The sequence below is a fragment of the Delphinapterus leucas genome, chromosome 3 (genome assembly GCF_059928025.1).
Source record: "Delphinapterus leucas isolate spDelLeu-1000000601 "Yukka" chromosome 3, BTC_Dleu_Yukka2, whole genome shotgun sequence".
Classification (NCBI taxonomy): Eukaryota; Metazoa; Chordata; class Mammalia; order Artiodactyla; family Monodontidae; genus Delphinapterus; species Delphinapterus leucas.
The window spans coordinates 136147659-136173999 of NC_143131.1; the positions used below are offsets into that span (position 1 = coordinate 136147659).

The 26341-nt window shown below is 42.2% G+C and overlaps 1 long non-coding RNA gene across 2 annotated transcripts in view; it reads right to left on the reverse strand.

The window, feature by feature from the left end:
- LOC149749717 (uncharacterized) overlaps positions 1-26341 on the reverse strand; it is a 207998-nt gene that overhangs the window by 25690 nt on the left and 155967 nt on the right. The window contains exons 4-5 of one of the 2 annotated variants that reach the window (XR_016392845.1): positions 14487-14534; positions 7-9270 (exon numbers count right to left, since the gene is read on the reverse strand). This is a non-coding gene — a long non-coding RNA (uncharacterized LOC149749717). Of the gene's footprint in view, positions 1-6; positions 9271-14486; positions 14535-26341 lie in introns of those variants that run through there. The other variant, XR_016392844.1, reaches the window with a different exon arrangement.

Below are 26341 nucleotides of genomic sequence, written 5' to 3' on the forward strand. Positions count from 1 at the left end.
CTGAAGAGATAGAAAAGGAAGGAAAGACAAACAGCTCTGAAGAAACGCTTCTGTAAATTTAGCAATCAGAAGGGCTACACAGAATCATCGAATGCCTCTCATTCTGTGAATGCCATTAGTCAATATTTCTAGCCTCTGTACAAGGTCCAGTACTCTGTAGGACCTCTCCCACTCCATGAGTGAGAAAGAAACTAGATTGAGGTCACAGACTTGGGTTCTAATCCTGACTCAGTCTTGAGTTAGCTTCAGCAATGGTTTCTGGCAGTCTCTCCTTGTCTAGGAATGCGCTAGAAGAGCTTATGGGTAGTGAGCCTGTCAAATGCCACTACCAGGATCACAGGCAGCCGTAACAACAGCAGCATACAAAGAATGAGGACATTACTAGTGGTTAAATCTGTTCTGCACTTTACATTTTTCGAGGTTCCTTTCTTCCCTAGAGCTCAGTTGAGACTTTCACCATTTTTCAAAGCAATTAGAGGTAAATAATAGTAACTCCATTTTAGCCTGATAGGAAACTATGCTGCAGAGGTTGAGATAGTCACTCAAGATAACACTTAGGGACAGATCTGGGGACTTAGGTCTCCTAATTGCTAATGCTGGGCTCTTTTCATATACTCTCTGCATAGATCCCAATTATTGTCATCTAAATAGCCATGATTTTCAGAACTATTTATTGAATACCTATTAGATGCCAGGGTTTGAGCTAAGTATGTCACACTGTTTACAAACGGAATCATTAGAACAACCCTATGCAGAAGAAATACAGATATGAAAACTGAAGCTCCAACAGACCAAATAACTTGCCAGAGTTATTCTCCAATCCATTACAGACTAATAAGTAATCTCGAGCAACCGGCAACCTCTCTGACTCTGTGTCTAATGGGTTTAATGATATCTCCTCCCGGTCTCCCAAGGCTTAGGTAGCATGGGGACCATCTGTGCTAATGGACAGGAGAATGTCTCGAAACATGTGAAGTGACAATCCTTTTCTCACAGCTACTAAACAGCCAAGCTGGGATTCAAACCCAGGCGTGTACATTTCCAGACTGAGGGTGTAAGCATGATACTATATGTCATACTAAGTATACATAGAAAAACCCATTACCCAGACCACTCACTGCTGGTCACGTACACAGAAAAAAGGACTCCATGGTAAACACTTCAATCTGTGTTGATTAAGAAAAAAGGTCAGGGACTTCCCTGGTGGCGCAGAGGTTAAGAATCCATCTGCCAATGCAGGGGACACGGGTTCGAGCCCTGGTCTGGGAAGATCCCACATGCTGCAGAGCAACTAAGCCCGTGCGCCGTAACTACTGAGCCTGTGCTCTAGAGCCCGCAAGCCACAACTACTGAAGCCCGCATGCCTAGAGCCCGTGCTCCGCAACAAGAGAAGCCACCACAATGAGAAGCCCACGCACCACAACGAAGAGTAGCCGCCGCTTGCTGCAACTAGAGAAAGCCCGCGCACAGCAACGAAGACCCAACACAGCCAAAAATAAATAATAAATTAATTAATTAAAAAAAAAGAAAAAAGGTCAGTAAGTCTTTTGAACCCTTAAATCCCAAAGGGCTGTTCCCTTCATTCTGGACACAGGCAGCAAGGAGTTAACGCTGGGTGATGAGAAAGGGGCTGTAATTACTTTGGCTGCACCAGAGATTCACCTCTTTCTTGCAAGTCTTTGCTTTTCACCTGCTGAGCAAATAAGTATCACCAAGGAAACAAGATCTTTTCTTTCCTGTCATTCTGAACTCAAGTGTAGCCACTTCAAATAATGGCAGGAGCTACTTTTGGAAAAGGAAAGGTGGAGGGAGTGAGGGGGAGGTCCTATGTAGGTGGCTATGAAAAGAAAGAGGGAAGAGTGATTTGGAGGACTTCCGGGGGGCGGGGGTTGTCTTTTGGGACTTCCTGGTTTCGGGTTCTGGCTGAGTTCATCGTGGATATCCTATGGCCTTCTTGGCTGGTGGTCTCAGAGTGATAGAAAGTTTTAATTGCTTTTTAAAAATGTTTATTTCTTCAAAAGTTCCTGAAGCAATCCCCTGGCTGCCCGAAGTCATTACTTCCAGATAGTTCTAGTGGAAATTGGAGGATAGGGAATGAAGTGATCATTAAAAATAATTATAATCGTGATGACGATAGTGGGAAGAGCGTGTACTGAATGCTTGCTATATGCACAGCATTTTGCTGAATACTTCACATACATATTTTATTAAATTCTCACAGCCACCATGTGGAGCCGGCACTACTACTGTCTCCACTTTGTGGATAATAAAACTGCAGCTACGAGTTTCAGGAAATTACCCACCATCCTGAAACTACTGGGTGGATGGATGGACCGTTATTCAAACCTGGGCTGTGGTCTGATTATGGGGTTTGAATTCTTAACACCCACGCTTACATACAGGATGTGACTTAAGCCCTTAAATAAATAAGTAGTAATTACTACAGAAAATTGTTTAGAAAAAGACAATGGAAAAAAACAAAGTAAGAAATAAATAATGCTCCTTGATATGAGAAAGGCTGTCTGGGTGGGTTACACTGACTCAGCCAAGATACTTGACATTTATTTTCATTTGTTTTCTAGTTTCGCATTTGTGGGAAGAGGAGATATGATGAGAGAAGGGAGTTGGAAGCAACAGGAGGGGTGAGAGAGGCTGATCTCTGCAGGATTATTAACCTATATGCTTTTAGGAACTAACTTGAGGTCCGGTAGCCAGGAGCAACTGGAGTGAAGGCAAACCACTATGATGCTGGCCTCGACCTATGAACCAGGACCTCCAGACAAAGGACAAGTTTAGCAGTAGGAAAAATATATTGAGCTAAACTTTTCTTTCTTTCTTTTTTTCTTTTTTTTTTTGGCCGTGCCCCATGGCTTGGGAGATCTTAGTTCCCTGACCACGGATCGAACTCGCGTCCTCGGCAATGAAAGCATGGAGTCTTAACCACTGGACCACCAGGAAAGTCCCTGGGCTGAAGTTTTCATTTAAAACTTATCTCAAATATCATAGGGATCATAGGATGATAACTAAATGGCATCTCTGAAATCACCTAATTCAGTGTTCTCACTGGGATTTATTTTGCCCTCTGGGGGATATTTAGCAACATGCAGAGGTATTTTTGATTGTCACAAACTGGGGGAGTGAAGGATCATGCTAATGGCCCGGAATGCGTAGAGGCCAGAGCTACTTCTAATCCTCCTCCAGTGCCCAGGACAGCTCCCACAGCAAAGAATCATCCAGCCCCAGATATCAATAATGCCAAGGTTGAGAAATCTGTTCTGGTTCAACTCTCTAGAAGCTTAATGGTTAAGATCCATGTTCTATTTAAAAGTTACATTTTATTAGTAAAGTGTAAAGAAAATAAAGCTCTGGAGACGTTTAACCTATCACTAATTGTACCATCAGCCCTGGCTTAATCATGCAAATTAAACAGCTTCTGTGTTGTCCCAGGCAAACCAGAGAGCAGACCAGTATGTTTCTTCCTGGCTAGTGGCTTTCTTTTCTGCCTGGGTTCCCAGAGCCTGAGGTTCCCTGAAGAGGCCTCGTGGGCAGCTGGGCCCCTTTCTTCCTGGGATCACTGCAGATCCTCTTTTATGTATATAAATCCAGTGGATTAGGGTCTGTTTCTAACCACTCTGGACAGATTTTCACCCAATTTGGAGAGTAACATTGGGAATATTCTGACTTCTATTTTTTGAGGGAGACACGACTATCTCTTTGAAAGACCCACTGAAACACCCCAAAGACAGATTAGCTAAGACTGAGGTGCAATGACAGGCCTAGTAACTGTCAGTTAGAAGAGAAGTCCATGTGGATAGTAAAATCAAACTGGGGTTTCAGTATGACTCGGAATCATAAGTGGCAAAGGTATGGCTCTGTATCACTGTGGCTCTCATCGGCAATAAGCTGCTCCTTCCTTTTACCCAGGCACGTCTGGAGGGGACTGGGGTGGAGAGCAGAGCAGTAGAGGGGAAAGGCTGTGGGCCTTGGAGGCAGCCTCGGGCTAAGCTCTGTGACCTTGAGCAAATTACTTAACATCTCTGAGCCTCAGTCCCCTCCTAGAGCTGTTGTAAGGCTTCCATGAGTTACCATGGGTCAGGTCTTAGAATAAATTGTGTCTGGCATGCAGGAAGTTCTCAGAAAGGATTAGCTGCTGCGTTTTTTTTTTTTTTTTTTTTTTTGCGGTACGCGGGCCTCTCACTGTCGTGGCCTCTCCCGTTGTGGAGCACAGGCTCCGGACGCGCAGGCTCAGCAGCCATGGCTCACGGGCCCAGCCGCTCTGCGGCATGTGGGATCCTTCCGGACCGGGGCACGAACCCACATCCCCTGCATCGGCAGGCGGACTCTCAACCACTGCGCCACCAGGGAAGCCCAGCTGCTGCGTTCTTACCTTCATCATCATTATTATGCCGGAGCAGTACATAATGGACACCAGCTGATGCTATTCTATATGCTGGCATTCTATGTAAGGTTTCATTCTGTTTTTAAAAAAGGTTTTCTGCTAAAAATAAATCTAGGGACTTCCCTGGCGGTCCAGTGGTTAAGACTTCACCTTCCAATGCATGGGGTGTGGGTTCCATCCCTGGTCAGGGAGCTAAGATCCCACATGCCTTGTGGCCAAAAAACCAAAATATAAAATAGAAGTGATATTGTAACAAATTCAATAAAGACTTAAAAAATCAATCAATCTGAAAAACCACTGGGCAGCTTCATTTTCACATCAAAAGCTTTTAAGATTCCTCTTATTTTGAGGCATGAATCAAAAGTGTCACATGACTGAGGAAAAAACCCAAGGATGCAATCTTAGGCCAAATGATGCGTAGCTGGGGAGAGGGCCTTCCTACCTCTTCTTTGCCTTTCACATTTAAACAAGTCTATGCAACTCTTCACTCACTTACTTTCATTCTTTTCATTCTTATTTACTGTCCATCACTGGAGTTTCTTAAAGATATTAGCCAACGCAAATAGGTCGCCATCCTGTGTCTCACCTAGATCTGGTAGCTTGGTTGGTGGAGGGTCTTAGAAGAGTAATGGAAACACCTATTAAAGATTGTTTACATTTACAGTGATTACATTTCGTGACTCTGAACTGAGTGGGTTCAAATCCTGAGCTTTGCCACTTATAAACTCTGTGACCTTGGCAAGTTATTGAGCATCTCAACCATGGTCTGGAGAGAGTATGTGACTTACCCAAGGTCACACAGAGAATGGCAAAGCTAGAACTGGAATCCAAGGCTCTTTTTTTTAAAAATTTAATTTATTTATTTTTGGCTGCTTTGGTTCTTTGTTGTTGTGCAGGGCTTTCTCTAGTTGGGGCCAGTGGGGGCTACTCTTTGTTGTGGTGCGCAGGCTTCTCATCACAGTGGCTTCTCTTGTTGCGGAGCATGCGCTCTAGGCGTGCGGGCTTTAGTAGCTGTGGCACACGAGCTCAGTAGTTGTGGCTCGTGGGCTCTAGAGCGCAGGCTCAGCAGTTGTGGCGCACGGGCTTAGTTGCTCCGTGGCATGTGGGATCTTCCCAGACCAGGGCTCGAACCCGTGTCCCCTGAATTAGCAGGCAGGTTCTTAACCACTGCACCACCAGGGAAGCCCATGGAATCCAAGGCTCTTGACCAAAGATCACAAAGTGGCTGCCCATGGGCTGGGTTCAGTTTGCAGATGGTCTTAGTTTAGACTGCACAAGGTTTTGAAAAATATTTGATTTAGCTGCCACAAAGAACTGGGAGATTTCTCCCGAAACTCTGGAGTTCCTGCTTCTGTTTCATCAACGAAATAGAAGTCATTATAACATCTACCTCTCAGGGTTGGCGTGAGAACGGCAAATAATCCACGGCGTCTCTTAGCACAGTGCCTCGTGCATAGAATTTACACAGTGAGCTATTATCAGCAGCAGCGTTAAAGCTGGGATTGGAAGATTTCTGTCTCCACTCTGTGATGCTCCCTCCTAGCGACTCAGTTATATCTGCCTCACATCTCTGCATTTGGAACCCATGCTTTTAAAACCACTAAAACAGCCGCTAAGTCTGACTCACAGAGGAGCCCTGGAAGGGGTTAGCATGAGGGCAGGAATTACTCAGCGGGAGGCTGGGGCAGGCACTTTCTAGTGGCTTTAAATTGATCCACTTATATAATCTTCAGAACAACCGCAGGAGGTCACTCAAGTTTCCCAATGTGTAAGTCTTGTTTCTTAAACTACTCTGTAAGTACCTCCAGCATACGCCTGGCATCCCATACCTCAAAATATTCACCATCACTCACCACCATACTCTGTGGGATGATCGAGGCTGCCTCCTGCCCCACTAGGAAACTGTGGTCCAGAGATGCGAGAGGAATCACTGAAGGTCACACGGTAAGTGGCAAGCCTGGGACTTGAACCTAAGGCTCTTTACCAGTGGGGGCAGATTGGCTACTCACGACTGTTCTTAGTTTGCAGAGGGGCTTAGTTTGGGCTGCACCGCATTTTGAACAAAAAATTATTTGCCAAAGTTTAAAATACAATTGTGAAATTTTGCATATAAATCTGGATTCTTGCCTCCTTGGAGGATCTGGCCTCCTTGAGCCAGTCCTACAGGGCAACATTGGCTGGAGCCGAGCAGCCTTTGCCCTTATCTGGGGAAAGAACTCTAGTTCATCCTCATCCCAAGGTCTTGGGCTAAGGAACAACCACCATTTTCCTATTCTGCAGCCTGTTATGTTACTTAACAAATTTTATTATGTTACTTAACTATTATGTTACATTGGAATTTGTGACTCTGAAATCTCTACTAGTGCCTTTCCAGCCTTCCCCAGGGCCTTCTACAGTACTGGACTAAATTTATCAGACAGCAGCCCTCTGAACAGCCTCTAATGGGTTGAATTGTATCCCCCCCCCCCCCCCGCAAAGATATGTTAAAGTTCTAACCCCCAGGGCCAGTGCATGTGACCTTACTTGGAAATACAGTCTTCTTTGCAGATGTCATCAAGTTAAGATGAGGTCATGCTTAATGAGGGTGGACACTACTTCAGTATGATGTGTCGTTATACAAAGAGGAGCAGAGACACAGATACAGACCCAGAGGGAAGACGGCCATGTGAAACCAGAGGCAGCTGATACAAGCCAAGGAACATCTAGGGCCACCAGTAGGGTGGAAGAGGCAAGGAAAGACCTTGCCCCAGAAGCTTTGGAGGGAGCATGGCTCTGCAGACACCTTGATTTTAGAGTTCTAGCCTCCAGAACTGTGAGAGAGTAAACTTCTGTTGCTTTAAGTCCCCCAGGTTGTGGCACTTTGTTACAGCAGCCCTAGGAAACTAATACACAGCACTGTCACGCATCCCTTTCACTTCCGGTTCTTATAGCCTGCTTTTACCTTTGTCCTCCTTCAATTCTGCTTCCCTGTCTCTCTCATCCATCCTCCAGTACATCTCTATCCTCCTTCTCCCTGTCTGCCTCAGGTCCACTATGGACTTTGAACCTGACTGATGTCTCCCAGGATGAAAAGGACCCTGGATGCACTTCTGAGTTTGGCAAATAGGGAGGTAACACAGGGGAGCGATTATTTGCACGTGTTGATATGGTTACTGCTGGGCGGCACAGTTGCCAGGCTGCCAGAAACAGCTGCCGGAAACCTGAAATCTCAGTGCCGATCACTGCAGTACCACCTTTGGGAGCTGCGAGAACAACAGGCTTGCCCAGGACTTTGTGTGAATTGGCCCAGACACCTCTTCTCCCTCCACAGCATCTCAAAATCGACTCCAGTAGCTTCTTAGCATTCAGTGCAGCCCTCGCTGGTGAAGCTTAGACAGGCCGTTCGGTCCCTGCAAAGCAGGGCACTGACAGCTTTTTCCCTTTTCTCTTCCTCATTACTTAATCTGTCCACTTCCTGATACTAATGGATTTTTAAATGAGCCTAGGACAATTGATAGCATTTCCCAATTAAAACCAAATATCCCTCATCCACCCTTTACGCGGCCACTGGGTACGAAGGAGTGCCGGGGAGCAGGGGCCCAGCCAGACATATCTTTCTAGCTGTCCTGCTCTGACCCTCTCCGCCTGCAGAGATGCCGAAGCCCCTCTCGTGGGAGCTGGTTATTGCAAAGTTGCTCTGAGATGCAGGAGTGACTTCTAGATGCCAGCGGGAGGAGTGCTGGCTGAGATTTCTGAGTAGATACAGTGATGGTGATAGCGTCAGAGACAGGATTTTTCCCAATCCTCTCTGTTGTCAACTGGTTTCATAACCACTGAATCCAGATGCTGCCCTCTGAATGGGGAGAAATCCTTGTACAGCCATAGTAATTGATAGAAAGTTTGAGAGACAGTGGGCTGAGGGTCTGCAGAAGTAGATCCTCTTATTTTTTATTATTATAAGTGATTATAAATAAAAGAATGGAGCTACTGCTTATTGAGTGCCTGCTGTGTGCTAGACCCTGTGATTGGCACCTTACATAAATTATCTCTAATCCTTATAAGACCATTTGAGAAGGATAATCTCTCTTTGTTACAAAAGAGGAAATAGACGCTCACAGAAGTTAAATGACTTAACCAAGGCTGCACATCTAGTAAATGTCAGCACTGAATCTAGGTAGTCTGAATCCAAAGCCATGTTCTTTCTGTTACTCTAGGAGAGACTTAACTGCTACTGGCTGCAGGAAGCGTAAATTTAGTAACCGTATTTGGGGACTGTGCTCAGGGCAACCTTAGAGGGTTGATATACGGTGAAGGTGCAGTGGAGGGTTTATTTACTTACTTATCGCGGGAGAAGAAATGCCTGAGAGTGACAGCCCCACTACCTACATAGAATTCTATCTTCTCAGACCTCAGGCCCCTCCTACAGAAGTTTCAAGGTTACCCTGAGGGGATGCCTCCCAGAGAGTCCTAGACATGCATGGCAGCAGGAAGGAAGGGGCGGGAGGTTCGCTTTTCCTATTTCTACAATCCAGCTGCCCTCCCCATGCTCCGAGAGTCAACCCCCAACTCCTGTTTCAGTTCCACACCTCTTTCCCAAGCCTTGTTTCAGCTATTCCTCACTGCCACCAGGTGGGATGGGGCCCTCTCTTGTCACTAGTATTTCTGCAACGCAGAGAAGGAAACTCTCTGAGAATGAAGAAGCTTGCTCAGGATAAACACCTCGGCTAGCTGCGGCACTAGCTCTCAAATCCACATCCTCTGACTTCGTGTACACTCCTGGCAGTTAAAATGGCAGAAGCCAAGATCTTGCGTGGCTGTGTGTAGAAACGAGTTCTGCCTTTGCAGCAAGACTGTGGACCCCTGGAAGAAGAATGAGTTCAGCGTTGGGTTTGCTGGAAGAGAGAATAGAGCGCAAGTGAGCACACGTGAGGGTCACAGATGGAATCCTCTAGCCAGCCAGCTGGCCAATTACCACCAGAGACAACTCAACTAGGCCACATTCTATCTCATTTCAACATGTCCCACCTTTGGCATTCTCTAAACCTGACTGAGGTTGTTGAGCTCCACAAAAGCTAAGTTCCTGGATATCAGTGCAAAGAGCAATAGGGGAATTAAACGTCCTTCTTTCTCCAAGGCTACAGATGATCTCCAATCTTTCATGTGCAGGTAGCAGTAATGGAGATTGCAGAAGGAATGTAGCTTGTAATTAAAGACGGAGAGTAAGAAGATGTTCTGAATTGTTCTGCTGTGGTTGCGCTTATGCGCCTGACGGTGGAATCTACACAAGATCTCATTCTAGAATCCCTCGTCATGTTCTAAGCTAAATGTGTAATCTTCTCATAGTGTTCCAGACCTACTTCAAACTCTGGGCAAACCCACATACCAGTCTCACACAAAAGCTTAACAAGTGCCCTTCTAAAAACTTAACGTGACTTAACCAACTTGGCTACTTTGTAACCAACCAAAATGGTGCCAAACCTGTGGCTCCATCACTAACCATCATTTAGCAAATGGCTATGCCATTCACTCAGTTGTCCAACAACTTGGCTTCATTTTTCAGTTCTCTCTTTCATGTTCAATAACTTCTGTTGGTTCTAATTTATAGAATTTCTAGAATCCATCCACGCCTCTCCACTGCCACTCGTCTTATCTAACCATCACCCACGCTCTTGTCTTTAGAGTGTCTCCCTCGTTCCCTCCACCACCACTGTTTGGCTCTAGAACCATCCTATACTCTGCTGCCTGCACAACTTTATGTTACAAGCCTGCTTAAAACACTATCACAGGGACTTCCCTTGTAGCACAGTGGTTAAGACTCTGCGCTCCCAATGCGGGGGGCCCCGGTTTGATCCCTGGTCCGGGAACTAGATCCCACGTGCATGCTGTAACTAAGAGTTCATATGCCACAACTAAGGAGCCTGCCTGCCGCAACTAAGACCCGGTGCCACCAAATAAATAAATAACCAAAAACTACAACGAAAAATCCACTATCATTAATCCTCAACATCTTCCAGAAAAATACAGATGAGGAAATAGACACTCTCAGAAGTTTAATGACTGAACCAAGACTGCATACCTAGGAAGTGTCAGTGTTGAGGTGTTCTGAACCCAATCCATGTTCTTTCTGTTACTCTAGGAGTAATTTATTGCACTGGCTGGAGGGAGCACAAGTTAAATTAACCATATTTGGGGACTGTGCTTATTTATTCATTATCTTATGTGAGTGGGAGAAGAAATGCCGGGAGTGGTAGCTCCATTACACACAGGGAATTCTACCCCCTTCCCTCCTCCTGCCCCCTAAAAAAACACCAGTGTCAGTGCCACCTACTCCCATTGCCCCCGTACTTATGCCCTGGAATAATCTGCCCCTTATATTTTAATTGCTTGTTTAGTTGTCTTTCTCTTTCAGACAGAGAGTTCTGGGAAGTTGCAGACTGTTCATTATTAAGCACCACACCAGGCATGTGGTGGGCACTCAATAAGTATTTATTACTTTCTTTTCCTTCCCTCCCAGTTTCATTGGTACTGAACACATCAGTAAACAGCTAGCTCCTCTCAAACACGTCCCTGGCGTCCTCCAGGCTTTGCATTCCCCCTCTCAGGTTCCCCCTCTTTGCATTCCCCCTCTCAGGTTCTCCTGTCCTTTCTTCTCAGAAGTTGTTTCAGGCTCATGCCATGAAATGTCACTTCAAAATATTTAACAAAAAAACAGAGAGAAGCTTGGTGTTATTTTCTTTTTTCCCTCAAGTCTCCCATGGTGACAGGATGAACTGAGCAGTAGTGGAGCTGTGTTGCCATGGTAACTGATAACGGTCTAGTCCTTTCACTTTCTTTGTAGGCGAAAAATATATCTCTTTTTCTATAACTAGCAAAAGATGAGGATTTTTCTTATCGTCTACTAGATACCTAATAGCCCAAAGGACTCATTCTCAATTACCCAGTGCTTGCATTCATTCTGGAAGCTCTTTGCTGCTGATCAAAATGATCCATCAGAACCGACACTGTCACTGGTACCATCCTCTTGGTTGTCACTCTGGAGCCCTACAGAGGCTCGGCAGGAGGAATTCTGAATTGTTTGGTACAAGGGGTCTGGAGAAAGAAGTGTTTGTGTACATGTGTGCACACATGCCTGTGTGTCTGTTTGTGGTAGGAAAGGTGTGTTTCAAATTTTTGTCGTGTTTGAACTAGGTCATTCCACCTAATAATTCAGGGACCCTCTGTACACGAAGCCTTTGCTGTAAAGATCAGAAGAAGATTCTTGGAGGGCCAGGATCAGTGTGCATCCTCTAATTGGCTACATGTGTAGGAGTGAAAGACGGCTGCTCAGAGACAGCTTAAACTCTAAGTAGGGCAGCCACATATCCAATCTTAAATTAAAAAAGAAGATCTTCACATAAAAAGTCATTTGTGCATGTAAGAGAAAGAGAAAGATAAACTAGAGCCAATTCCAACTCCAGGGGGACAGGTCTCCGTCATTTTTTCTTCCAGAAAAAAGAAAAAATACGATTCCTTCCTTTAGATTTCCCTGGGTCGTTTCTCATTTGGGCTGCCAATGCTATGGTGTGGGCATGGTGGGTTACCCTGATGTCCAGAGAGGGTAAATGACCTGCCAAAGGTCACAGAGCAAGTTCATGACAGGCTTCATGTAAATTCAAGTTTTCAAACTTGAAATCCAAGACTGTCCTACCCACCATGAAAGGGCTCCCTCTCAAGAGACAGCTGGGTCTTCTGATATTAGCCACCTCCTTTGCATCCTACCTCCAATGGCCATAATATAAATATTCATGGAAAAAGCCTCTGAGGTTAGACATTTAAGTGCAAGAAAGTTGGTAAGTCTTCTAGAAGATTCTCTGTATGGACTCCATACTCATACTGTGAGTCGAGTTTGCTGCTGCTGCTCTAATCCCATTTACTTTCCACAGCAAGCCAGTCTGGTCAGTACTAATGTGATCCTTGTTTTAAAAATGAAGAAAGAAACTCAGAAAGGTTAAGCTCCTTGCCCAAGTTCAAGGAGTTAATAACTTGTAGAATCAAATATGAAGAAAAGAGAAAGGGGAAGAAGGAAGGGAAGGAAAGGAAGAAAGGAAAACTCTTCCAGGTAAATATGTACCTGTGAAGTTCTGGGCCCTGTGCTCTGCACTTTCACATACAGCATCTGATTTAATCTCAGAGCATCCCTGTGAGGTGGGTATTTATCCTATGCAGGAGGAAACTGAGGTTCAAAGAGGTTAGACTGCATTCTGGATATCATGCAGCGGGTAACTAGCAAGGCTGGAAGATCAGCCTCGTTTGAACTGGTCAGGCAAAGCCTGTGCTCTTAACTTTTGCAAGATGCTGCCTCCAACATCTGGCATTACTGACATAAATTCTGAAAAGCTACAGACACTGTGAAACAACTTTAGGACTGAAAGAAAGCTAGGAGATGCTCTTAGCTCCCTATATATGGACACAGGGGGTAAGAACACAGGAATTCTCAGAGTTCAGCAAGTGTTTTAATACGTTCAGTGTCATGGACTGAGGGTTGTGTTGGTGAAAGGGCATGGCTACCCACCACTAATCAGCTGTGTGATATTGGGCAGATTGTCCACCCTCTGGGCTTCTGTTTCTATAAGTGGAATCTGGTGGTTGGGCTAGATCAGTACTGACCAGCAGAGAGACTTCCAATCACATGCCAATGCTGATTAATTAATATGTGGTGGCTGCCTGGACTGCTGTGTTGTGAAGGATTCTGAGGCTGCACCTGTGCCATGATCATCGGGGATCTTTACCTTGGGCATTAGAGGTGGGAGTGGGGGCATACATGTCGTAGTTTTGCCATTGCAACACTGATGAGTAATAGACATTTGTAGTTTTATCATCTTTGTTTATTCACTCAGTCTCTTGTAAAGCAATTTCTATTTTTGAGCTGTAGTTGCCTCAGCAAGAAATTCTCCTACTCTGTGTGTATCTCTATGGTCAAGCTTCAAGACCCCTCCCCCCAATAAAAAGATCCATTAGTGAGGAATTTGCTGAAAAAAACCCATCTTCATCCTTTCCAGCTCCATGATGATTTCATGGACTTCAATCATTCCAAAGTTTTGCTTGTATCTTTCCAGAAGGAAGAACCTTGAAAACTTCAGTCTATCTCCTTCTTCTTAATCATTACAATGATGAGAAGAATGATGGCAGGATAGGAGGAAGCGCTTTTTGATTTGTTGGAAAATGTAAGCCTTATCACTTTGGAAAGGAGGCAAGCTTAAAGGCAACATGACTGAAACGGATAGAAGCACAACCAGGAAAATCAGAGGAATGGTGGGCTTTTCATGAAATACACAAATACAGGGATGAAGAAGTTTTTTGGAAAACTTAATGGAGAAGTGTACTTTAGGACAGAAGATTCCAAAGTGTGATCTGAAAAACATACGGGATTTCTTGGAAGTACTGCAGGGGCAGGTGTAGGGGACAGGAGTGTGTGTGGGGTTTGGTTGGGTGGCCACTGGTTTCTTTTCTCAACCTACACGCCTCAGCTCCTCTCATGTTCTGCTTTATGAATTATGTTTCCATGCAAGACTTAGTTGTGAGTAAACATTGTAAGTTTGAAAACCATGCATTTAGATAAACAAAAGAAAGTACCATTTCACATAAAGGCCAAATAAATAACTGAATCCATTATATGAAGGAGTGCGTTAAAGGCTTAAGACAAAATCATTGATTCAAAAAGTTTGGACCATTTTCTGAAGGATAAGGGCCAAAAAGTGCTGCTGGAGGAGGCTGTGCCCTGTCTAACATTACAGTGAGGAAACATCTTGCCCTTTTCTGGGAAACATATATTAGCTGGAACTCAGTATAAGTCTAAATTCCCAGTCTTGAAATTGCTCTTGTGGAGATGGCACCCTGCTTTTTCTGAATACCCTTTCTAGAAGAACCCTTGTTGTTGACACAGAAAATAGCACACTTGCTCCTGAGCTGGTAGGAAGACTGAAGAAGTAGCAAGTACTCAGAATTAATTAACTCTGATTTACAAAGCAGCATCACTGACACACGATAATTAAAATCTCACCTTAGCCATTATTTTATTTGCTTTGCTACGCAACACATGTGCACACACAGAAAAAAGTGTCATTCTTACCGTGATCTGAAGAATGTCTGGGTTTTCTTGGGAGCACTTCAGGGATGGCTGTAGGATAGAGAAGTTGTTTTGAAAACCGAAAGAGACAGAGGATTTTAAATGAATGAAGTCTACCATTTATCCAACACCTATTATACGGCACAGATCATCACAAATAACTGAATAATGCTGATGGCAGCTAACATTTATTGAGTCCTCGTCTTGTGTTGGTACTGGTGTAAACGTTTTATATATACGTATTAACGAATTTAACCCACATACCAGCCTTAGGAGGTAGGTGCTCTTATGATCTTTATTTTTACAGATGAAGAAACTGAGGCACAGAGTACTACAAAGGAAGTGGCAAGGTCAGGATTGAAATGTAGACTGCCTGGCTTCAGATCCCATGATCTGAATGACTATACTATGGTTTCTTAATTTATAAAGTTCCTTAAAGAAAATACCTTACTAAACCCTTACAAAACAATCAGCTCACTTTACAGAAGAGAAACCTGAAGTTCAAAAAAGATAAGAAACTTGCCATAAGTCATACAACTAGGAAATTATACAAAGGGGCTTTGAGTTCAGATTTGAATCCAAAGTTTATGGTAATTTCTATGGTAGCCTCTCACATATAGTATATGTTACAGCCATTTTCTGTTAAATATATACAGACATAGAGAAAACTGATGGTATGATGACAAAAATCTGTCAAACAGCATTATCATCTTCCCGAACACCATCCACATAAATTTCTAACTCTCGACTGCTTGTTAAACTTAGACCTGAGAAGAAGGTTGCTGGGAAATAGATGTTATGATGAATCACGGTTTTTATGTGGCTCAGGATTTTATTGTTTCTTGGTTAGGAAAGAGGCGATGAAAAGTCAAAATAGATAAGCTTTCAAAGACATGTAATCAGGGCTACAAATAAAGATGTGAAATGAAACTCCAGGATGTGTTGTAAGTTCCCGTGGAAGTGAAAGATGTGTTCAGACACTATGTTTTAGCAGATTGGGTCCCATGTGACCTCCAGGCTATACCTTGACTCTAAAGTTATTGGTGTAACTCAATCCGTACTTAATGATGAAGATTACCCAAGATGAGGCCACTATCGTCACTGATGTGCAAATTCTAAGCAAGTGTTGATTTTCAGTTTCTTGTGGATGGGCTGACCACGGAATGTACCAGCAGAGCCTTCCTAGAGATGACAGAGGCCAGGAGGCCACACTCAGCTGTCACTAAAGGAAGCAGGCAGTCCTGTGGCCACTGCAGTTAGCACTACAGAGTTAGAAGCAGATGCTCCCCATTGGGTGGCAGCCCCTCACATGGGAAAAGGGAGCTAAAGGACATAGAACTGAAACATCTCATTCACTTAATTTTTCTAAAGTTTTACTGGGATTTAATGTATAATAAACTATGTGTATGTAAATTACACAATTTAATGAGTTTGACATACTATACATTCATGAAAGCATCACTGCAGCCAAGATGACGAATATATCCATCATCCCCAAAGCTTCCCTTTGCCCCTTTATAAGTCCCCACCCCTTACCCACCCCTGTCCTCTAGGAAACCACTGATTTGCTTTCTGTCTTATAGATGATTTAGTTTTTAGAATTTTATATAAGTGGAACCACACAGTATAGATGTTCTTTTGTTTTCTGATGGCGGGGGATGTGTGTCTGGCTCCTTTTACTCAGCGTAATTATTCTGATAATCATCTATCTAGTGTGTATCAGTAATTTGTTCCTTTTTGCTGCATGGATATACCACAATTTGTTTATTTACTTGGTGATGGACGTTTGGGTGGTTTCCAGTTTGGGGCCATTATAAATAAAGTTGCTCTGAATTTCTCTACATGTGTGGATACATGTTTCTCTTTTCTCTTGGGTAAATACTGTACTTATGAGGGGGTAGCTCGGTCAAATCATGAGTGTATGTTTAATTTTTTTTTTTTTTTTGAGAAACTGTTGGAGTTTTTACTAGGAGATTTTTCCATTTTGCATTCCCAACAGCAGTGTATGAGTGTTTTAGTTGCTCCACATTCTTGACAATACTTCTATGATTAGTCTTAAAATTTTTTTTTCCAATAAACTGTGCAACCTGTATTTTTTCTAACATCTTTATTGGAGTATAATTGCTTTACAGTGGTATGTTAGTTTCTGTTTTATACCAAAGTGAATCAGCTACACATATACATATATCCCCATATGTCCTCCCTCTTGATTCTCCCTCCCACCCTCCCTATCCCACCCTTCTAGGTGGTCCCAAACATGAAGCTGATCTCCCTGTGCTATGCGGCTGCTTCCCACTAGCTATCTATTTTACATTTGGTACTGTATATATGTCCATGCTACTCTCTCACTTCACCCCAGCTTACCCTTCCCCCAGCCCATGTCCTCAAGTCCATTCTCTACGTCTGTGCCTTTATTCCTGTCCTGCCCCTAGGTTCTTCAAACCAATTTTTTTTTAGATTCCAATGTATCTGTTAGCATATGGTATTCGTTTTTCTCTTTCTGACGTACTATACTCTGTATGACAGACTCTAGGTCCATCCACCTCACTACAAATAGTTCAATTTAATTTCTTCTTATAGCTGAGTAATATTCCATTGTATATGTATGTGCCACATCTTCCTTATCCATTCATCTGTCGATGGACACTTAGGTTGCTTCCATGTCCTGGTTACTGTAAATAGAGCTGCAATGAACATTTTGGTACATGACTCTTTTTGAATTATGGTTTTCTCAGGGTATATGCCCAGTAGTGGGATTGCTGAGTCGTATGTTAGTTTTTTAGCTTTTTAAAGAACCTCCTTACTGTTCTCCATAGTGGCTATATCAATTTACATTCCCACCAACAGTGCAAGAGGGTTCCCTTTCTCCATACCCTCTCCAGCATTTATTGTTTCTAGATTTTTTGATGATGGCCATTCTGATGGGTGTGAGGTGATACCTCACTGTAGTTTTGATCTGCATTTCTCTAACGATTAGTGGTGTGGAGCATCCTTTCATGTGTTTGTTGACAATCTGTATATCTTCTTTGGAGAAATGTCTATTTAGGTCTTCTGCCCATTTTTGGATTGGGTTGTTTGTTTCTTTAATATTGAGCTGAATGAGCTGATTGTAAATTTTGGAGATTAATCCTTTGTCAGTTGCTTCATTTGCAAATATTTTCTCCCATTCTGAAGGTTGTCTTTTCATCTTGTTTATGGTTTCCTTTGCTGTGCAAAAGCTTTGAAGTTTCATTAGGTCCCATTTGGTTATTTTTGTTTTTATTTCCATTTCTCTAGGAGGTGGATCAAAAAGGATCTTGCTGTGATTTATGTCATAGAGTGTTCTGCCTATGTTTTCCTCTAAGAGTTTTATAGTGTCTGGCCTTACATTTAGGTCTTTAATCCATTTTGAGTTTATTTTTGTGTACAGTGTTAGGGAGTGTTCTAATTTCATTCTTTTACATGTAGCTGTCCAGTTCTCCCAGCACCACTTACTGAAGAGGCTGTCTTTTCTCCATTGTATATTCTTGCCTTTTTTATCAAAAATAAGGTGACCATAGGTGCATGGGTTTATCTCTTGGCTTTGTATTCTGTTCCATTGATCTGTATTTCTGTTTTTGTGCCGTACCATACTGTCTTGATTACTGTGGCTTTGTAGTATAGTCTGTAGTTCAGAAGCCTAATTCCTCCAGGTCCGTTTTTCTTTCTCAAGATTGCTTTGGCTATTCAGGGTCTTCTGTGTTTCCATACAAATTGTGAAATTTTTTGTTCTTGTTCTGTGAAAAATGCCATTGGCAGCTTGATAGTGATTGCATTGAATCTGAAGATTGCTTTGGGAAGCATAGTCATTTTCACAATGTTGATTTTCCAATCCAAGAACATGGTATATCTCTCCATCTGTTTGTATCATCTTTAATTTCTTTCATCAGTGTCGTACAGTTTTCTGCATACAGGTCTTTTGTGTCCTTAGGTAGATTTATCCCTAGGTATTTTATTCTTTTTGTTGCAATGGCAAATGGGAGTGTTTCCTTAATTTCTCTTTCATATTTTTCATCATTGGTGTATAGGAATGTAAGAGATTTCTGTGCATTAATTTTGTATCCTGCTACTTTACCAAATTCATTGACTAGCTCTAGTAGTTTTCTGGCAGCATTTTTAGGATTCTCTATGTATAGTGTCATGTCATCTGCAAACAGTGACAGCTTTACTTCTTCTTTTCTCATTTTGATTCCATCTATTTCATTTTCCTTCTCTGAGTGCTGTGGCTAAAACTTCCAAATGTATGCTGAATAGTGGTGAGAGTGGACAACGTTGTCTTGTTCCTGATCTTAGTGGAAATGTTTTCAGTTATTCAACATTGAGGACGATATTGGCTATGGGTTTCTCATATAAGGTCTTCATTATAGTCAGGTAAGTTCTCTTTACGCCTATTTACTGGAGGGTTTTTCTTTATCATAAATGGGTGTTGAATTTTTTCAAAAGCTTTTCATGCATCTATTGAGATGATCATATGGTTTTTATCCTTCAGTTTCCTAATATGGTGTATCACATTGCTTGATTTGTGTATACTGAAGAATGCTTGCATTCCTGGGATAAACCCCACTTGATCGCTGCGTATGATCCTTTTAATGTGCTGTTGGATTCTGTTTGCTGGTATTTTGTTGAGGATTTTTGCATCTATGTTCATCAGAGATATTGGCCTGTAGTTTTCTTTCTTTGTGACATCTTTGTCTGGTTTGGTATCAGGGTGATGGTGGCCTTGTAGATGAGTTTGGGAGTGTTCCTTCCTCTGCTATATTTTGGAAGAGTTTGAGAAGGATACGTGTTAGCTCTTCTCTAAATGTTTGACAGAATTTGCCTGTGAAGCCATCTGGTCCTGGGCTTTTGTTTGTTGGAAGATTTTTAATCACAGTCTCAATTTCAGTGCTTGTGATTGGTCTGTTTATATTTTCTATTTCTTCCTGGTTCAGTCTCAGAAGGTTGTGCTTTTCCAAGAATTTGTCCATTTCTTCCAGGTTGTCCATTTTATTGGCATATAGTTGCTTGTAGTAATCTCTCATGATCCTTTGGATTTCTGCAGTGTCACTTGTTACTCCTCCTTTTCCATTTCTAATTCTGTAAATTTGAGTCTTTTCCGTTTTTTTCTTGATGAGTCTGGCTAATGGTTCATCAACTTTGTTTATCTCTTCAAAGAACAAGCTTTTAGTTTTACTGATCTTTGCTGTCATTTCTTTCATTTCTTTTTCATTTATTTCAGGTCTGATTTTTATGATTTCTTTCCTTGTGCTAACTTTGGGGTTTTTTGTTCTTCTTTCTCTAATTGCTTTAGCTGTAAGGTTAGGTTGTTTGAGATTTCTTGTTTTTTGAGGTAGGATTGTATTGCTATAAAACTTCCCTCTTAGAACTGCTTTTGCTGAATCCCATAGGTTTTTGGTTGTCATGTTTTTATCATCATTTGTTTCTAGGTATTTTATGATTTCCTCTTTGATTTCATCAGTGATCTCTAGGTTATTTAGTAGTGTACTGTTTAGCCTCCATGTGTTTGTATTCTTTACAGATTTTTCCTGTAATTGATATCTTGTTTTACAGCATTGTGGTCAGAAAAGATACTTGATACGATTTCAATTTTCTTAAATTTACCAAGGCTTGATTTGTGACCCAAGATATGATCTATCCTGGAGAATGTTTCATGAGCACTTGAGAAGAAAGTGTATTCTGTTGTTTTTGGATGGAATTTCCTAATAATATCAATTAAGTCCATCTTGTTTAATGTATCATTTAAAGTTTGTGTTTCCGTATTTATTTTCATTTTGGATGATCTGTCCACTGGGGAAAGTGGAGTGTTAAAGTCCCCTACTATGATTGTGTTACTGTTGATTTCCCCTTTTATGGCTGTTAGCATTTGTCTTAGGTACTGAGTTGCTCCTATGTTGGGTGCATAAATATTTACAATTATTATATCTTCTTCCTGGATTGATCCCTTGATCATTATGTAGTGTCCTTCTTTGTGTCTTATAATAGTCTTTATTTTAAAGTCTATTCTGTCTGATATGAGAATTGCTACTCTAGCTTTCTTTTGATTTCCATTTGCATGGAATATCTTTTTCCATCCCCTCATTTTCATTTTGTATGTGTCCCTGGGTCTGAAGTCGATGTCTTGTAGATAGCATATATACAGGTCTTGTTTCTGGATCCATTCAGTCACTCTATGTCTTTTGGTTGAAGCATTTAATCCATTTACATTTAAGTTAATTATCGATATGTATGTTCCTATTACCATTTTCTTAATTGTTTTGGGTTTGTTATTGTAGGTCTTTTCCTTCTCTTGTGTTTCCTGCCTAGAGAAGTTCCTTTAGCATTTGTTGTAAAGCTCATTTGGTGGTGCTGAATTCTCTTAGCTTTTGCTTGTCTGTAAAGGTTTTAATATCTCCGTTGAATCTGAATGAGATCCTTGCTGGGTAGAGTCATCTTGGTTGCTGGGTTTCCCTTTCATCACTTTAAATATATTCTGCCACTCCCTTCTGGTTTGCAGAGTTTTTGCTGAAAGATCAGCTGTTAATCTCATGGATGGCCTTGTATATTCTTTGTTGCTTTTCCCTTGGTGCTTTTAATATTTTTTCTTTGTATTTAATTTTTGATAGTTTGATTAATACGTGTTTTGGCATGTTTCTTCTTGGATTTATCCTGTATGAGACTCTCTGTGCTTCCTGGACTTGATTGACTATTCCCCTTCCCATGTTAGGGTAGTTTTCAGCTATAATCTCTTCAAATATTTTCTCAGTTCCTTTCTTTTTCTCTTCTTCTTCTGGGACCCGTGTCATTCGAATGTTGCTGCATTTATTGTTGTCCCAGAGGTCTCTGAGACTGTCCTCAATTCTTTTCATTGTTTTTTCTTTATTCTGCTCTGTTGTAGTTATTTCCACTCTTTTATCTTCCAGGTCACTGATCTGTTCTTCTGCCTCAGTTATTCTGCTTTTGATTCTTTCTAGAGAATTCTTAATTTCATTTATTGTGTTGTTCATCATTGTTTGTTTGCTCTTTAGTTCTTCTAGGTTCTTGTTAAATGTTTCTTTTATTTTCTCCATTCTATTTCCATCTTTAGTATCATTTTGGATCATCTTTAGTATCATTACTCTGAATTCTTTTTCAGGTAGACTGCCTATTTCCTCTTCATTTGTTTGGTCTGGTGGGTTTTTACCTTGCTCCTTCATCTGCTGTGTATTTCTCTTATTTGCCCATCTTATTGTGTTTGGGGTCTCCATTTTGCAGGCTGCAGGTTCATAGTTCCCGTTGCTTTTTGTGTCTTCCCCCAGCAGTTAAGGTTGGTTCAGTGGGTTGTGTAGGCTTCCTGGTGGAGGGGACTGGTGCCTCTATTCTGGTGGATGAGGCTGGATCTTGTCTTTCTGGTAGGCAGGACCACATCAGGTGGTGTGTTTTGGGGTGTCTGTGACCTTATTATGATTTCAGGCAGCCTCTCTGCTAATGGGTGGTTTGTGTTCCTGTCTTACTAGTTGTTTGGCATAGGGTGTCTAGCACTGGAGCTTGCGGTTCGTTGAGTGGAGCTGGGTCTTAACATTGAGAGAGCTTTCACTGTTTGATATTACATGGAGCCAGGAGGTCTCTGGTGGACCAATGTCCTGAACTCAACTCTTCCACCTCAAAGGCTCAGGCCTGACACCCTGCTAGAGCACCACGACGCAGTCAGCCACACAGATCAGAAGAAAAGGGAGAAAAAAAGAAAGAAAGAATAAAATAAAATAAAGTTATTAAAATGAAAATTAAAAAATTATTAAAAATAAGAAAATTAAAAATAATAAAAAAAAGAAAGAAAGAAGGAAGAGAGCAACCAAACCAAAAAAGAAATCCACCAATGATACCAAGTGCTAAAAACCTTACTAAAAAACCAAAAAACAGACAGACAGAACCCTAGGACAAATGATAAAAGCAAATGTATACAGACAAAATCACAGAAAGAAGCACACACATGCACACTCACAAAAAGAGAAAAAGGGAAAAAAATGTATCTATAAATAAAAAAAAAGGAAGAGAGCAAACAAATCAATGAACAAATCTACCAATGATAATAAACTCTAAATACTAAACTAAGATAAACATAAAACCAGAAACAAATTAGATGCAGAAAGCAAACCCCAAGTCTACAGTTGCTCCCAAAGTCCCCTGCCTCAATTTTGAGATGATTCGTTGTCTATTCAGTTATTCTAAAGATGCAGGGTACATCAAATTGATTGTGGAGATTTAATCCACTGCTCCTGAGGCTGCTGGGAGAGTTTTCCCTTTCTCTTCTCTGTTTGCATAGCCCCTTTCTCTTCTCTGTTTGCATAGCTCCTGGGGTTCACCTTTGGATTTGGCCCCGCCTCTGTGTGTAGGTCACTTGAGGGCATCTGTTCTTCGCTCAGAAAGGACGGGGTTAAAGGAGCCGCTGATTAGGGGGCTCGGGCTCACTCAGGCCAGGGGGAGGGAGGGGTACGGAGTGCGGGGCGAGCCTGCGGTGACAGAGGCCAGCGTGATGTTTCACTAGCCTTACGCACGCCTGGTTTTCTCCCCAGGAAGCTGTCCCTGGATCATGGGACACTGGCAGTGGCAGGCTGCACAGGCTCCTGGGAGGGGAGGTGTGGACAGTGACCTGTGCTTGCACACGGGATTCTTGGTGGTTGCAGCAGCAGCCTTAGTGTTTCATGCCCGTCTCTGGGGTCCGCTCTGATAGCTGTGGCTCATGCCCAACACTAGAGCTCGTTTAGGTGGTGCTCTGAATCCCCTCTCCTCATTCACCCTGAAACAATGGTCTCTTGCCTCTTAGGCAGTTCCAGACATTTTCCCGGACTGCCTTCCAGCCAGCTGTGGCGCACTAGCCCCCTTCAGGCTCTGTTCACACAGCCAACCCCAGTCCTCTCCCTGGGATCCGACCTCCGAAGCACAAGTTTCAGCTCCCAACCCCCACCTGTCCCAGTGGGTGAGCAGACAAGCCTCTCAGGCTGGTGAGTGCTGGTCAGCACCAATCCTCTGTGCGGGAATCTCTCCGCTTTGCCCTCCGTACCTGTTGCTGCGCTCTCCTCCGTGGCACCGAAGCTTCTCCCCCCCGCCCCCAGTCTCTGCCAGTCAAGGGGCTTCCTAGTTTGTGGAAACATTTCCTGCTTCACAACTCCCTCCCAGAGGTGCAGGTCTCATCCCTATTCTTTTGTCTCTTTTTTTTTCTTTTGCCCTACCCAAGTACATGGGGGAGTTTCTTGCATTTTGGGAGGTCTGAGGTCTTCTGCCGGTGTTCAGTAGGTGTGCTGTAGGAGTTGTTCCACATGTAGATGTATTTCTGATGTATTTGTGGGGAGGAAGGTGATCTCCATGTCTTACTCCTCTGCCATCTTGAAGGTCTCTCCACTCTTTTAAATTTTTAACCATTCTAGTGTGTTGTTGGTATCTCATTGTGGTTTAATTTGCAATTCCTTAATGACTAAAGATTGCACAGCTTTTCATGTGTCTTTTACCATCTGTAAACTTTTTTTTGTAAAATATCAGTTTTCCTTTTTAAAAAATGGATTGTTGTCTTATTTTTAGGTTATAGGAGTTTTGTATACATTTTAGTTATAAGGTCTGTGTTGGATATACGTCATGCAAATATCTTCTCCCAGTCTATAGCTTGCTTTTTAATTTTTGTAACAATGTCTTTTGAAGTGCAAAGTTTTAGATTTTATGAAATCTGAATTATTGGTTTTCTTCTTTTACAGTTCAGGCTTTTGTGTCATATTTAAGAAATCTTTCAAGTCCAAGGTCACTAAGATGTTTCTCTTATTTTTTTTCTAGAAGTTTTGTAATTTTAGATCTTATATTTAGGTTTATAATCAATTATGAGTTTTTGTTTAGGATGTAAGATTGAAAGATCATTTATTTTTGCATACAATGGTCCAATTTTTTCTAGCACCATTTGGTGCAAAGATTATCTTTTTCCCATTGAACTGCCTTGGTGCTTTTGTCAAAATCAATTGACTATGTATGTAAGTCCATTTCTAGACTATTCTGTTTTATTGATCTATATGTACAGACTCAAATTTGACATAAAAGTAGTCATGCTTTCCTAGAGGGCCTTGATTGTTAGAATCTTTTTATTTGCCTTAAAAGTAGACATGACCAAATCAAATGACAACAAAGGGGATGATTTATACGTGGGTAGGGAACATACTGGGCTGATGTTCACTGGAGTATAAACTTCGTGAGAATAGAGACAATGTATTATTCACACTTATTCCCAATGAACGAATTGAAAGATAAGGCACGATATCATTGGAAGATGGTTGAAATAGCAACCAGGTAATCTGGGTCTAGTTCTGGCTTTGTCATTCACTAGTATTTGATCCTGGGTAGCTAATTTAATCTTCTAAGCCTCCATTTTCGGAAAAGGGGATTGTTAAAAACAGGTAAGTAATGGAACACTGGAGAATCACTGTAGTAAGGATGGGGGTGTATATAAGGTGGGGGGGGGGGCTAGACCTGACACTATTGCTCTCTCCACAATCTAATGGCTAACGTGGAAAGCAGTTCAGTTTGCTTTGTGTGACAACAGAACAGGATTTCTCAGTCTTAGCACTACTGATATTTTAGGCCAGACAATTATTTGCTGTGGGGGACTATCCCATATACAACAGAATGTTTAGCAACAACACTGGCACTCTACACAGAGGGCCTGTAGCACTGCCCTCCCAAGTGTGGCAGCCAAAAATGTGCCCAGACATCGTCAACTGTCTATGAGGGCAAAATCAGCATGGTAGGGAACCACTGCTATAGAAGGTACAAATGGTATTCAGTATAGTAGGCTGTAGGGAGACAAAATTTTCAATAGCAAGGGGACTTAATCATGGTCAGAATTACCCATGGGAAACTCAAGTTGTCTGTGGTGGAGGTGGTGGTGAACGTGAGTTTTCTAAAATATGTCAACAGGAGGTGGCTATACATCACAGTGGGTACTTAGATATGCAGCAGATGCCCAAACTAGGTAAAGCCTTTCTAAACCTCCGTTTTCTCCTCTGTAACACAGATAAAATTATGTCACCACCACAGGGTTTTATAATGATTAAATGAGATGTCAACCATAAAGCCCTGGGAACAGCACCCAGCACAGAGTATATGCTTAATACACGGTGGATATCGTTGTTGTTACTACTGTAGAAGCAGAAACTCCTGCACTCCAGAAATACGTTCCTACATCAGAAAGCTTTGGCCCCTGTCCATTCTCTTCCCAGTACTTCTGTGAGGGAAGAGAAGATGATTACCTGACTGATCAAAGCACTGACAAGGAGATAACTAGCAGTCAAGGTCTTGTACCTTGACAAGCTTTAGCCTCATTCTTGAACTTCTGTCTCCTGGTTTCTGCATGGTAAGCAGATACAGGCAGGCCTGGTCCCTGTCTACCAGCCTCTCTTTTTCTGATTCAGTGTCCCCAGATAGGTGAATGGACTTGGGCCTCTCTTGGGGCCTGATCATCTCTCTTTTCCGACCAACGTATTTTGGAATACTGGGTCAAGATTTAGATAGGAAGGAGAGAGAGAGAAAGACAGACACAGAGACAGAGAGAGATAGAGACAGGCTAGGTAAGAAAAATAATAGAGTTCTCGGTAAGCCCTGTGATTCAACCTACCCTCTTTATTTACCAGAGCTTTGCAAAGTTCCCAACGCTATCAATGATGTAGTCCTTTGCATACCTTTTATTGTTAGCTACTGTACATGATTTTCTTGAGAAACTTATAAAGTGGTAAGATAATTAGTAGTGCTGGATTTGGGTCTGTTAGAGTCCCAGACTGCAGAATAACCATCAAATCAGCAACCCAGTCTATAATAACTTAAACTATAATTTTTACATTTCCTTCCACCAA